The sequence below is a fragment of the Prionailurus viverrinus genome, chromosome D1, assembly GCF_022837055.1.
Source record: "Prionailurus viverrinus isolate Anna chromosome D1, UM_Priviv_1.0, whole genome shotgun sequence".
NCBI lineage: Eukaryota > Metazoa > Chordata > Mammalia > Carnivora > Felidae > Prionailurus > Prionailurus viverrinus.
Genome location: NC_062570.1, coordinates 73,606,875 through 73,620,455, shown reverse-complemented (window position 1 = coordinate 73,620,455; position 13,581 = coordinate 73,606,875). Strand labels below are relative to the sequence as shown.

The window sequence follows — 13,581 nt, the reverse complement described above, 5'->3', positions numbered from 1 at the left end:
TGTAGGAGCACTGCATTTCAATTTGAAAAACATGGGAAATATTATTGCGTATTGGTTATGTATCATTAGTAATCGATATTAGTGTCAGATCAAGAGACAATACCACATCTCAACACTGTGGAAAATGCTAAACTGTAAACACATTAAAGGCAGGAACTATCCTCCACATTTTTATTCCCCATTATCTGCCACAGGGCCAAACGCATAGTGCCTAATCCAGACACTGAGATTCGAGATAGACCCTTTAAGGGGAGACCCTGAAAGATCTGGTAATAATCTATCTAGATTATTTATACTAATCCAAGGAGATGAATAATGGAAAATAAGAAAATTGGATCAGCCCAGCAATAAAATGGAAGTAAAAAGGATAGCTTGGTGGCTGAGATGCCAGCATTGTTCTCAGCAATATTCTGGCATGAACAGAGAGAGAAGACAAGGAAGACAGGATAAACAAAGATTAACCAGCAAGATCCAGGATTAGGAGAAATTGCTGAGGAAAATATTTCAGAATGTCATGTGCATATAAAGCAGGCAGCCGCATCTCTTATACTAATAAATGTTGTTTTGTGGTAGAGAAAAATAGAAACGTTATAATGAGCCCTGAAAACATCCTCTATTATGGGACTAATAAGGAAATGTTACTTTACTTAATAGGTAACCCCAAACTTAGGGGGTTTAGCACCAATGGAAAATCTCCTATTGGGGAGGAAGACTGGAAAACATACTATTATTACAGTACAAGGGGGAAAAAACAAGGTTTTGGAATCAGAACTGGGTCCCAGTCCTGCTTGGATTAAACACCCAGCTCTATCTTTATTAACTTAATTTCCTCTGGCAAATTCCTTAACCTTTCTCCATAGCATCGTTTCCCCATATCTAATATGGAGACAATAAGGGGCACCTGGGTGAATCAGTCGGTTAGGCATCTGACCTGGGCTCAGGTCATGATCTCAGGGTTCATGAGTTCAAGCCCCGCATCAGGCTGTCAGCTGTCAGCACAGAGCCTGTTCCAGATCCTTTGTCCCCCTCTCTCTCTGCCCCTTCCCCGCTCATGCTTGCACTCTCTCTCTCCAAAATAAACATTAACAAAAAAGATTCTCTGCCTCTGCCCCTCTCCCCAACTCAAGCTTGCTTGCTCTCTCAAAAATTAAAATAAAATAAAATAAAATAAAATAAAATAAAATAAAAATAACATGGAAACAATGATAGTTTCCCCTCCTAGAGTTCTAAAGATTAAATGAGTTTATATTTGTGAAGCAGACCAGTGCCTGGCATACAGTAACTGCTATTTTAATGTTTGATAAAATATTGGTTTCAGTTTCTACATCTGTATCCTGGGATCTTAGTATTGGACTTACTGTAATGATTCGAATGATGTATATAAAGTGTTAGAAAGGAGATGCTCGGGGCGCCTGGGTGGCTCAGTCGGTTAAGCGTCCGACTGCAACTCAGGTCATGATCTCACGGTCCGTGAGTTCGAGCCCCGCGTCAGGCTCTGGGCTGATGGCTCAGAGCCTGGAGCCTGCTTCAGATTCTGTGTCTCCCTCTCTCTCTGCCCCTCCCCCGTTCATGCTCTGTCTCTCTCTGTCTCAAAAATAAATAAACGTTAAAAAAAATTAAAAAAAAAAAAGAAAGGAGATGCTCAATAGATATTATTCTCTTCCCTTCCCCCACCCCCACCCCCAGCCTGTTAACTTTGAATCCCTATCTGATTATCACTGCCACTGCCATCAAGGGGCTATTGCTCAACCTGGTCTACGCAAGGATAAAGTATCTTTCTTGATTTCCCTCAGCTCAGATGAGAAGCTCAAAATGAATTTACTGGCGGCGAGGAGAAAATGAAAGGGAACAATTCCTGAGAACCAGCTGATGTGAAGCCTGCCCCCATTGCACATCTGTTGATATTTCCAGCAGGAAAAAAAATGGTGTCAAGGAGATCTGGCTTCCTAATACCTCCATTCTTACAGTTCTCAATTCTTCTAGGATCCCACAGAACATCAGCTGGCCAAGCTCTTCATTGTGTTCAGAAGAAGGTAGAGGGAGGCAGGCATGAGTATTTACTGAAGAGAAAGTAAGTAATCAGACACAAGAAAACTCAATAGTACGCTCTACCTGGGAGCCAAGACTTACTCATTTTTATTAAGATCTAGTACAGAGGTCAGCACTATGACCAAAACTATGGCCCTTGGACCAAGTCAAACAACTGCCTGTTTTTGTGAATAGTTTTCTTGGAACACAGCCATACTCACACTCATTTGTTTATGTACTGTCTCTGGTTGTTGTTGTACTACAATTGCAGGGTTGAGTGGTTGTAACAGAGACCTTTTGGCCCTCAACACTAAAAATATTTACTACCTAACTCTTTATAGAAAAAAGAATCGCTAACCCCTGATTTAGAAAATTCTGCCAGAATTACCTTTTCAGTATCCTCAGTGCAAAAATTTTCACCTTCATAAAATCCTCTAATCCATTGCTTCTAATGTGCGTACAAATCACCTGGGGATCTTGCTAAAATGCAGCTTCTGATTCAGTAGATCTATAATGAGGCCTGAGATTCTGCATTTCTAACAAGGTCTAGGGGATACCACTTGATCTGGATCAACGTGACTTCATCGGGGGTTTTTTTCTTTTTTTTTTTCTTCATTGAGATGTAATTGACAAATAACATTATATTAGTTTCAGGTAGACAACATAATGTTTCAAAATTATATATTCAATATGTATATATTGTGAAATGATCACCACAATAAGTCTAGTTAACATCCGTTACCATACATAGTTACAAATTATTTTCTTGTGATGAGACTTAAGATTTACTCTTTTAGCAACTTTTAAAAATGCAATACAGTATTTTTAAACTATAGTCACCATGCTATACTTTACATCCTCAGGATTTATTTATTTTATAACTGCAAGTTTGTACCTTTTGACCACCTTCACTTATTTCACCCACTCCCCACCCCCTAGATCTGGCAACCACAATCTGTTCTGTCTTTGAGTTCAGTTTTGTTTTTACTTTCCACATATAAGTGAAATCATATGATATTTGTCTTTCTCTATCTGACTTATTTCATTTAGCATAATGTCCTCAAGGTCCATCCACACTGTTGCAAATGGCAGGGTTTTCTTTCTTTTTTTTTTTTTAATTTTTTTTTTCAACGTTTATTTATTTTTGGGATAGAGAGAGACAGAGCATGAACGGGGGAGGGGCAGAGAGAGAGGGAGACACAGAATCAGAAACAGGCTCCAGGCTCTGAGCCATCAGCCCAGAGCCTGACGCGGGGCTCCAACTCACGGACCGCGAGATCATGACCTGGCTGAAGTCGGAAGCTTAACCGACTGCGCCACCCAGGCGCCCCAAGGGTTTTCTTATTTTTATGGCCAAATTATTCCATTGTATATCAATACCATAATCTCTTTATCCATTCATCCATTAGTGGACACTTAGGTTGTTTCTACTGTAAATAATGCTGCAATGAACTTGGAGATGCAGGTATCTTTACAAGTTAGTGTTTTCATTTCATTGAGATAAATACCCAATTGTGGAATTGCTGGATCATATGGTAGTTCTATTTTTAATTTTTTAAGAAACCTCCGTATTACTTCCCATGGTGGCTGCACCAATTCACACGCCTACCAACAGTGCACAAGGGTTTCCTTTTTTCCACATCCTTTCCAATACTTGTTATTTCTTGTCTTTTTGATAATAGCTATTCTAACAGGTATGTCAGTGAGGTGATATTCCATTGTGGTTTTGACTTGCATTTCTCTGATGCTTAATGATATTGAGCATCATTTCATGTGTCTGTTGGCCATTTGAATGTCTATTCAGGTCTGTTGCTAATTTTTAAATTATATTTTTTTAAGTAATCTCTACACCCAACATGGGGATTGAACCCAGACCCCGAGATCAAGAGTTGCATGCTCTATTGCCTGAGCCAGCCAGGCACTCCTTTTTTTTTTTTTTTTTTTTTGTTTTTTTGGCTATTGAGTTGTATGAGTTCTTTATATATTTAGTTATTAACACCTTACCAGACATATGATTTGCAAATGTTTTCTCCCATTCCATAGATTGCCTTTTAATTTTGCTGATGGTTTCCTTTGCTGTGCAGAGACTTTTGTATGTGATGTAGTCCCATTTGTTAATTTTTGTGTTTCTTACCTTTGCTTTTGGTGTCAGTTCTAAAAGGTCATCAACAAGACCTGTGTTAAGGTGCTTACACCTATGTTGAAGTTCCTGTAGGAGTTTTATGGTATCAGGTTTACATTATGTATTTAATCTATTTTGAATTGATTTTTGTTTATGGTGTAAGATAGTGGTCCAGTTTCATTCTTTGACTTGTTGCTGTCTAGTTTTCCCAACACCATTTACTGAAGAATCTATCCTTTCCCATTGTTCATTCTTCGCTCCTTTGTCAATAATTAATTGGCCATATATGCATGAGTTTATTTCTGGATATTCTGTTCCACTGAGCTATTATGTCTGTTTTTATGCCAATGCCATACTGTTTTGATTACTATAGCTTTCTAATATAGTTTGAAATCAGAAAGTGTGAAGCCTCTGGCTTTGTTATTCTTTCTCGATTGCTTTGGCTACTTGGGGTCTTCTATGGTTACATATTAATTTTAGGATTGTTCTATTTCTGTAAAAAATATCACTTGAATTTTGATAGGGATTATATTGAATCTATAGATTGCTTTGGGTAAGTATGGAAATTTTGACAGTATTAATTCTTCTAGTCCATGAGCATGGAATATCTTTTCATTTATTTGTGTCTTCTTCAATTTCTTTCATCAATGTCTTACAGTTTTCAGTGTATAGGTATTTCATCTCCTTGGTTAAATTTATTTTCTAGGTATTTTATTCTTTTTGATGCAATTGTAAATGGGATTATTTTCGTAATTTTTCTTTCTCATCGGTGTTTATTATCAGCTCTCTCATTATTTCTTCCTTCATTATCTAGCTTAATTTCTCTGGTTCATCAGTAATATAAGTCCCATATAAACATCAACTCCCTTGTATTTCTTTCCCTGTATTTCTCTCACCTGAAGAAAAACCCAGCCGTGGATAAACTCAAAATATTCCTTTTCCTTGTCTCTAGCAATGTAGTTCTGTATTGCTAGAGAAATATCATTAGACCCATGTCTCTAAATTCATGGTCACCAACCTCAGACAGACTCTAACCACTGCCCAGCAATCTTCCAGTGTTTAGCATATTCTCTCTTGCATACTTACGAAGGCCATTCCATGTTTCTTGCTCCTTAGACCTCCCATTTGACATTCCCACTCATTTTCACTTGATCTTAAGTCAGCTTTGTTGAGAAGCTCCTTGTACAAGTTAAGGAAATCTTGTTTTAAAACAGGATTTTTCAACAACAGCATTACTGATACCTTGTGTCAAATATGTTTTGTTGGGGGGATTGTACTGTGTATTATAGATGTTACCCACATCCCTGGTATCTTCATTCTAGATGCCAAAAATACCACCCTCGGTTGTGGCAACCAAAAATATCTCCAGAAATTGCCAGATATCCCTTATAAGGCAAAATCTCCCTATTTGAGAACCATTGGTTTAAAACAACAGATACCAATTCTAGCTAACTTAAAGAAAAGAGAGATTTATTGAGAGGATAATTGAGTAACTCAAAGACAGACTAAGCAGGAAAACAATTCCCGGGGCAAGAGATCTTGGGCCTTCTTTCTAGAAGGGATAATAGATTATCTCCTTATGTCTTTGGATATTCCTAATTAAGTTTAAAATTTTCAGCAGAAAGAATCTAAGTTCTGTTTAGATTAGGTATCTATTCCTGTGGCCTGGAAATAGAGTCTATAACCAGAATCAAGCTAGGAAGAGGTGTTCAGCAGTAAAAAAGGAATAGCCACCATACTTCCCTCGTATTCTATATCTGTATTCAGCTAAAATGACATAAAACCTGACTACAGAGGCTTCAATGAATTGGAGTTTATTTTTCTGTGATAAAAATAAGTCTGGAGCAGGGGCCCCTGGGTGACTCAGTCCAGTTAAGCATCCAACCCTTGATTTTGAGTCAGGTCATCATCTCAGTTTGTGGAACTGAACCCTGCGTTGAGCACAGAGCTTGCTTGGGATTCTCTCTCTCTCTCTCTCTCTCTCTCTCTCTCTCTCTCTCTGCCCCTCCCCCACTTGCATGCACTCACTCACACTCTTTTTCAAAATAAATAAATAAACTCAAAAAAACATAAGTCTGGAGGTAAATAGCAGTCAGCATTGCTTCGGCTGCTAAACAGTGTCATGATAGTCTCTTTCCTTTTCTCAGCTCTAGCTTTTCATTTTCAAGTTTATTGAAGGTTGAAAGATGGCTATTATACTTCCTGCATCATGAACTTGACCACATTCAAAAATAGGAAAAACATAGGAGTTTGAGGAAAGCAACAAAGGTCCTTTTATGTCAGAAGTTCCTTCCCCTTTTCTTAGCAAAGGAAAAGCTTTCACTGAAGCCCCCTCAGCAAACAACTCTTAAGTTCCATAGACTAGAAATAGGCTATATGGTCATTTTCTTAGCTGCAAGATATGATGGGAAAGTTAGTATCTGGCAAAGGGGAATGCGACTGTCATGACTGGCTGATACCAGTCACTATTAACTCCCTAGGTCTGGGCCACTGGTGCCAAATTTTGGGCTCTATTCTCAAGAGAAGAGGGCCTGAGCTGTTGATTAAGCAACAGTGTAGTGTCTGCCACATTTTCCTACTACCAAATCCACAAACCTACATGATTCTGTAGTCATTTCCTTTCTTTCCTTCTGTAACAATAAAAGGCAGTCCCTTGACTTATATTCTGAATCCATTCCCCTCACTCAGTTTTCAAGGACTTCACTTTTTTCACTTGACTATCCTCTTTCTTTCCTGTATCATTTATCTCCTCTACCTATTGAATCACACTCTAGGCATACAAACATGCTCTAAGAATGTTTTCCATCTTTAAAAATCCCTTTCTTATGGATAGATAAAAAGATTTGATAAAGGAAATAGAGTAACATTTTTATTATAGAATTTAGTGATACTTGCTGTGAAATTTGTTCCATTTTTCTGTGTGTTTAGAACTTTCATAATAAAATATTTGAGGGGCACTCAGATGGCTCAGTTGGTTAAGCATCCAACTCTTGATCTCAGCTCAGGTCTTGATTTCAGGATTGTGAGTTTGAGCCAGACTATTGGGCTCCATGCTGGGCATGGAGCCTACTTAAAAATAGAATAGAATAGGGGCGCCTGGGTGGCGCAGTCGGTTAAGCGTCTGACTTCAGCCAGGTCACGATCTCGCGGTCCGTGAGTCAGCCAGGTCACGATCTCGCGGTCCGTGAGTTCGAGTCCCGCGTCAGGCTCTGGGCTGATGGCTCAGAGCCTGGAGCCTGTTTCCGATTCTGTGTCTCCCTCTCTCTCTGCCCCTCCCCCGTTCATGCTCTGTCTCTCTCTGTCCCAAAAATAAATAAACGTTGAAAAAAAAAATTAAAAAAAAAATAAAAAAAAATAGAATAGAATAAAAAAATAAAAAAATAAAAAGAATAGAATTAAAGTAAAATCAAATAAAATAAAATATTTGAAATAAAATCCTTACCTTGATTCCAAATCACCCTCTAAATTCTTTCTCTGGTTATTGTTTGCTCAAATTCCTTTAAAATTTCCTTTCTCTACTTGCTCCCCTCCCTTTTACTCTCAGTTTATGCCAATCTAGCTTTCACCTCCTCCACTCCCCTTAGATTGCTCACCTTTGAATGGACAGTTTCCTGTCTTCATCTTGTTCAACTGTTAGCAGAATTCTTTGCTGCTAACTTCTCTCTCTTTTAAATACTTTACATTCTTGGCATCTGATACCATTTTCTCCTAGTTTTCTTTCTACCTTTCTAAACACTCCTTTCAGTCTCCTTTGCAACATTCTTCTCCATTACCCAGCTTCTAAAAGTTGGAATGTCTCAGGTGTTGGTTCTGGAACCACTTCTCTGTCTAGGGCCAGTTATTGGTGTTTTGTGTTGGGCACTTCTCCATTGAGCAGGATTTGCCATGTATTTCAGGATGTTTTACATTCCTAGACCCTACCCCCTTGTCCCTCTGGTCAATTTGACAACACAATTACCTCCAAGCAGTCCCTAAAAAAATGATACCTCTCAGGGTTAAAAACAATTTTAAATCTTACTGAGTGATCCCAGCCAGTCCATTACATTAAATATACTTATGCTAATTCTCAGTTATCTCCCGCCCAAACATCTGTTTCAAACTCTAGACTGCCTCCAACTCTGTGCATGGTATTTCTATTTGAATGGCCTATTAGAGAAGCCCTATAAATTTTTGATGACTCAATGATATAATTAACTATCTTAATTCACCCTCTTGTCTAAAACTAAGTTCTTGATCTTTTCCTACCTGTTGTTCACTGTGGGAGGCATGGAGATATACTGCTAACATCCCCTTCAAGAAAGGACTGGCTACCCAGCTCTGAGGAGTGTGGTTAGCTGACAGCCTCTAGTTCTTACTTGCTTCAGGGTCCACCTCAGCTTTAGAGCCAAAGTTACACTCTTCTTAGAATATAACTGAGAGCATACTCTTCTTGGGGAGGCTCCCAGCCAGTGAACAAGCAAGGTGGTAGTACAAGGGCCTACTCCAGTGCAGAACTCCACTAGCTCGTAGTCTTTGCCCTGGAGCTCCCCATTAGGCTGGCAGAGATGATCAGCTTTGCATCACTTTCTGTGACCTCCCTCTTCACAATTCTGCTTCTGCTTCTTTTCCTTTTAGTAGTGTTATTCCCTGATAAACCTTTTACACCTCTGTCTTAACATCTGCTTCCCAGAGAACCTATTCAGCATTCTATCTTTCTCATTTCAGTAAATGGTACGCACCCAGTTGCTCAAGCCACAACCCTGTGAGTCATCCTTGATTCTTAGTTTTCCTTCATACTACCTAACTAATCCATCAACACATTCTGTTGATTCTACCTCCAAGGTACATGATATCTCTCTCTTCTGCTATCAGCCCCGCCCAAGTCATCATCATTTCTCACTGGAATACTGCAAATGGCCTCAAACTAGTGTCCTGCCCCACTTTGATCCCCTACAATCCATTCTCCACACAGCAGTTGGAGGTGATCTTCAAAACATAGCCCTGCTCTATATGAAAACAGTGGCTTCAGGGTGCCTGGGAGGCTCAGTCTATAGACCCTCCTGAGCCTCCGACTTTGGCTCAGGTCATGATCTTGTAGTCTGTGGCTTCAGACCTCACTTCAGGCTCTGTGCTGACAGCTAAGAGCCTGGAGCCTGTTTCTAATTCTGTGTCTTCTCTCTCTCTCTCTCTCTCTCTCTCTGCCCCTCCCCCACTCACGCTCTGTGTCTCTCACAAAAATAAACATTAAAAAAAATTTTTTTTAAGATAAAAACATAATACAAAGAAAACAATGGCTCCTTATCCAAACTCCTTACTCTTCTATCAAGGCTCTTCATGATGTCTCCTATCTTTCCATTCAGCCTCATTTCTCACAACCCTTCTCAGTCACTATACCCTAGCCATGTTGGTTTCTTTGTTCTTAGAAAAAAGCTAAGGCTTTTGCCCAAGCTGTACACACTTCAGTAACCACTGTTTCCCCTATATTTTACATGGCTGGATCTTTCTTATTAGAATTCAAGTGCCACTGCCTCAGAAAAATCCTCTCTGACCACTCAATCTAAAGTAATTTCCCTGTCTTCCTTTCTATTATTCTCCCTAAGAGTATATGTATGTGTGTATGTGAAATTCATTTACATATATAGATATTCATATATACACACTTCTTTCCTTAATTGTTTTTATCTGCCTCTCTCACTAGACCATACGATCTTATTTGGTCTATCACTATTTACCCAGAGCGTAGCACAGTGTCTGATGCATATAGTAAGCAGTCAATACATATTTGCTGAGGGGCTCCCGGGGGGGCTCATTTGGTTAAGCGTCCAACTTTGCCTCAGGTCACAATCTTTTGGTTCCTGAGTTCAAGCCCCACATCAGGCTCTGTACTGACAGCTTAGAGCCTAGAGCCTGCTTCAGATTCTGTGTCTTCCTCTCTCTCTGCCCCTCCCCTGCTCATGCTCTGTCTTTCTCTCTCTCTCTCTCTCTCAAAACTAAATAAACATTTAAAAGAAGTTTTTAAACAATACGTATTGGTTGAATGGATGAAAGGAAGATCACCTAATTATGTTAGGTCATTATGTTGTTAGGGATTTTTTTTTCTTAGTGTTTTAGCAAAGGGATTTGATTTTTGTTTTTGTATTTTTTTTTCTTTAGAAATAGAATGGAGGGGCGCCTGGGTGGCGCAGTCGGTTAAGCGTCCGACTTCAGCCAGGTCACGATCTCGCGGTCCGTGAGTTCGAGCCCCGTGTCGGGCTCTGGGCTGATGGCTCAGAGCCTGGAGCCTGTTTCCGATTCTGTGTCTCCTTCTCTCTCTGACCCTCCCCCGTTCATGCTCTGTCTCTCTCTGTCCCCCAAAAAATAAATAAACGTTGAAAAAAATATTTTAAAAAAATTAAAAAAAAAAAGAAAGAAATAGAATGGAAATTGTATTCTCTGCCTACTGATATTATAGTGATTAACATATAGGAGATAAATATTAATAACAGGAAGTCATAATATCTAGATCCATGTTATAATGACCATAATTTCAAGAGTCTCTTACTTTAAAAATTAGTCTATTCATACCCCCAAAATTTTATAATATCCTTAAAACAATAATCCTACTCCCACTTAACAATCTTAAAAAAAAGAAAGAAAGAATAAACTAGTGTGAAGAATCCTGAGGTATATATTCCATGGATTGTAAAAATTTAGTGAGAATAAAATTTAGTCATGCTGTAGTAAGGAACATTATCAAATAAATATTGTGTGCTACATTGATAATTTTCTTTCCTTCCAGCAAAAAGCCTTAAAATGTGCAGTGACTACAGTAAAATAAATCTTATTTCTAATCTCTGGATTTTCATTCCATGAAAATGATAACCTCTCGCTCCCGTTAAGAAACAGACAGTATATCCAGAGAGCAGAATCTCTTTCAAGATCTTCTATAAAAATACATTAGGATAAAAGTTAACCTGAAATACTTGGAAAACTAAGTTTATACTTTTTACTCACTCTGAAGGATCTAAATCACAATTTTTAAGCGTCCTTCTATAACTTTGATGATTCTTTCAAAAATCTTTGTTAATGCAAACATTTTCTTTTTTCTTTTCTTTCTTTCTTTTTTTTTTTTTTTTTTTTTTAGAGAGCAAGAGAATCTTAAGCAGGCCCATGCCCAGTGCAGAGCCCAATATGGGGCTCAATCCCACGACCCTGGGATCATGACCTGAGCTGAAATCAAGAGTCAGACACTCAACCAACTGAGCCACCCAGGTGCCCCATGTTAATGCAGACATTTTCTTATATGACATCATGAAACTTTCCCAAACAACGTCATCTTTTTGTGATGCCATACAAATGGTTATCTTCCAACTCCCCATCACAAGTTGCAGTCCTGGGATGAGGTCACCATCATGTCATCATCATGACACAAGGGTTGATACAAAGAGATATGCAAAGGATTGCAACGATATGGAGGAATGAGTTGTCTTTCCAAGGTGGTAGGGCCATTCATTTGTCATTAAGGGTGTGGCTAGACGAGAGTGGAGGGAAGACTGTTAGCATAGTTCATGATAGCACAAGGAGAGGGGTAAAATTTGATGCCTCAAGGGTTGGGCAAACTCTGAAATCACTAGAAGGTGGTACAAAATAGTACTGCACAAGAGGAGGAGGAATGAGTCCATATTTGGGAAATCAGTAATGTCAGAAGGAAATGGAACAGTCCTTCATTCTTTCAAGTATGATATCACAGAAAACTACGAAAGGTTTAGACAAAGTCTCACAAACTGGTGCCCAGGAGTAGAATCAGGCCCATAGACTTGTTTTGTTGGCCTCCTTAGTGGGCTGGGGTTTTTCCCAGTTAGTTGCCAAATTGGGAGTTTCCATAATAAAAATCAGAATTTTTGGCTTCTCTTGAAAATGTTGGAGTTCTGACAATGCTTTGTCTGCCTTCCTACGTGGCAGCGGCTAGCTGTAGCAATATAACAGCTTCCTTCTTTGGGCAAAGCAGATACTTTTAGTTTACCAGTCCCCACTTAGCCAGCTTTACTCATATTATCCACCTAGCACTTATAGGCATTTAAGTTTGTGACACTGGTTTGGTGAATTCCATATAACAAAAAGCTGTGTCGACATTGAGGAAGTATGTCATAGGACGGAAAGGCAATCTCTGATATAAAAAGGTATACAGACCTTATAAAAATCATTGTGACAAGGATAGAAGCAGCAGAATATTTATATCCTGCCCGTTTATTCCCAAGAATATTCTTTCTGATCCTGCCACTCTGACCTCAGAGCATTTTGCCCATATTATGTATTTCAGAGCTTTGCAATTTATTCATTAATCAAGAAATGAAAGGGGTGCCTAGGTGGCTCAGTTGGTTGAGTGTCCAACTTCAGCTCAGGTCATGATCTCATGGTTCATGGGTTCAAGCCCCTCATTGGGCTTTGTGCTGGCCTGCCTCAGATTCTGTGTCCCCCTCTCTCTCTGCCCCTCCCCCACTTGTGCTCTGTCTCTCTCAAAAATAAATTAAAAACATTAAAAAGAAATTAATGGGAATGCAAGCTGGTGCAGCCATTCTGGGAAACAGTATGGAAGTTCCTCAAAAAACTAAAAATAGAACTACCATACCACCCAGCAATTGCAATACTAGGCATTTATCCACAGGATACAGGTGTGCTGTTTCTAAGGGACACATGCACCCCCATGTTTATAGGAGCACTATCGACAATAACCAAAGTATGGAAAGAGCCCAAATGTCCATCGATGGATGAATGGATAAACAAAATGTGGTGTATATATATATATATACACACACAATGGAGTATTACTCGGCAATCAAAAAGAATGAAATCTTGCCATTTGCAGCTACGTGGATGGAACTGGAGGGTATTATGCTAAGTGAAATTAGTCAGAGAAAGACAAAAATCATATGACTTCACCCATACGAGGGCTTTAAGAGACAAAACAGATGGCCATAAGGGAAGGGAAACAAAAATAATATAAAAACAGGGAGGGGGACAAAACAAAAGAGACTCATAAATATGGAGCACAAACAGAGGGTTACTGGAGAGGTTGTAGGAGGGGGGATGGACTAAGTGGGTAAGGGGCATTAAGGAATCTACTCCTGAAATCATTGTTTCACTATATGCTAACTAATTTGGATGTAAATTAAAAAAAATAAAAAATAAAATTAAAAAATAAAGAAATTAAGCTGTATCAGCAGAAATCAATTTATAAGATACTTTTCCCCAAAATTCATTAATATTGGCATAATTCTTATTATATGTCTGTTGTCAGATATATCTTTGGTGTCAAACATCCTGGGTCAGGTGTAGAACAAATCTTATTATCCTCAAATGGTATAAACCTTTATGTCTTCCAAGGATAAGATATTCTATAACATCTATTATTTGTCCTTGGAGCATCCTATTCTCCTTACTGTCTATATGCCCTGGTTCAGACTGCTTCTTTT

The 13,581-nt window shown here is 38.9% G+C and overlaps 1 long non-coding RNA gene across 2 annotated transcripts in view; it reads left to right on the top strand.

Annotated features, from left to right (window-relative positions):
- The window catches only part of LOC125177142 (uncharacterized), a 39,536-nt gene that overhangs the window by 1,492 nt on the left and 24,463 nt on the right, over positions 1-13,581 (top strand). For both annotated transcript variants that reach the window (XR_007156518.1, XR_007156517.1), the window contains exon 2: positions 1,984-2,071. This is a non-coding gene — a long non-coding RNA (uncharacterized LOC125177142). The remainder of the gene's footprint in view (positions 1-1,983; positions 2,072-13,581) is intronic.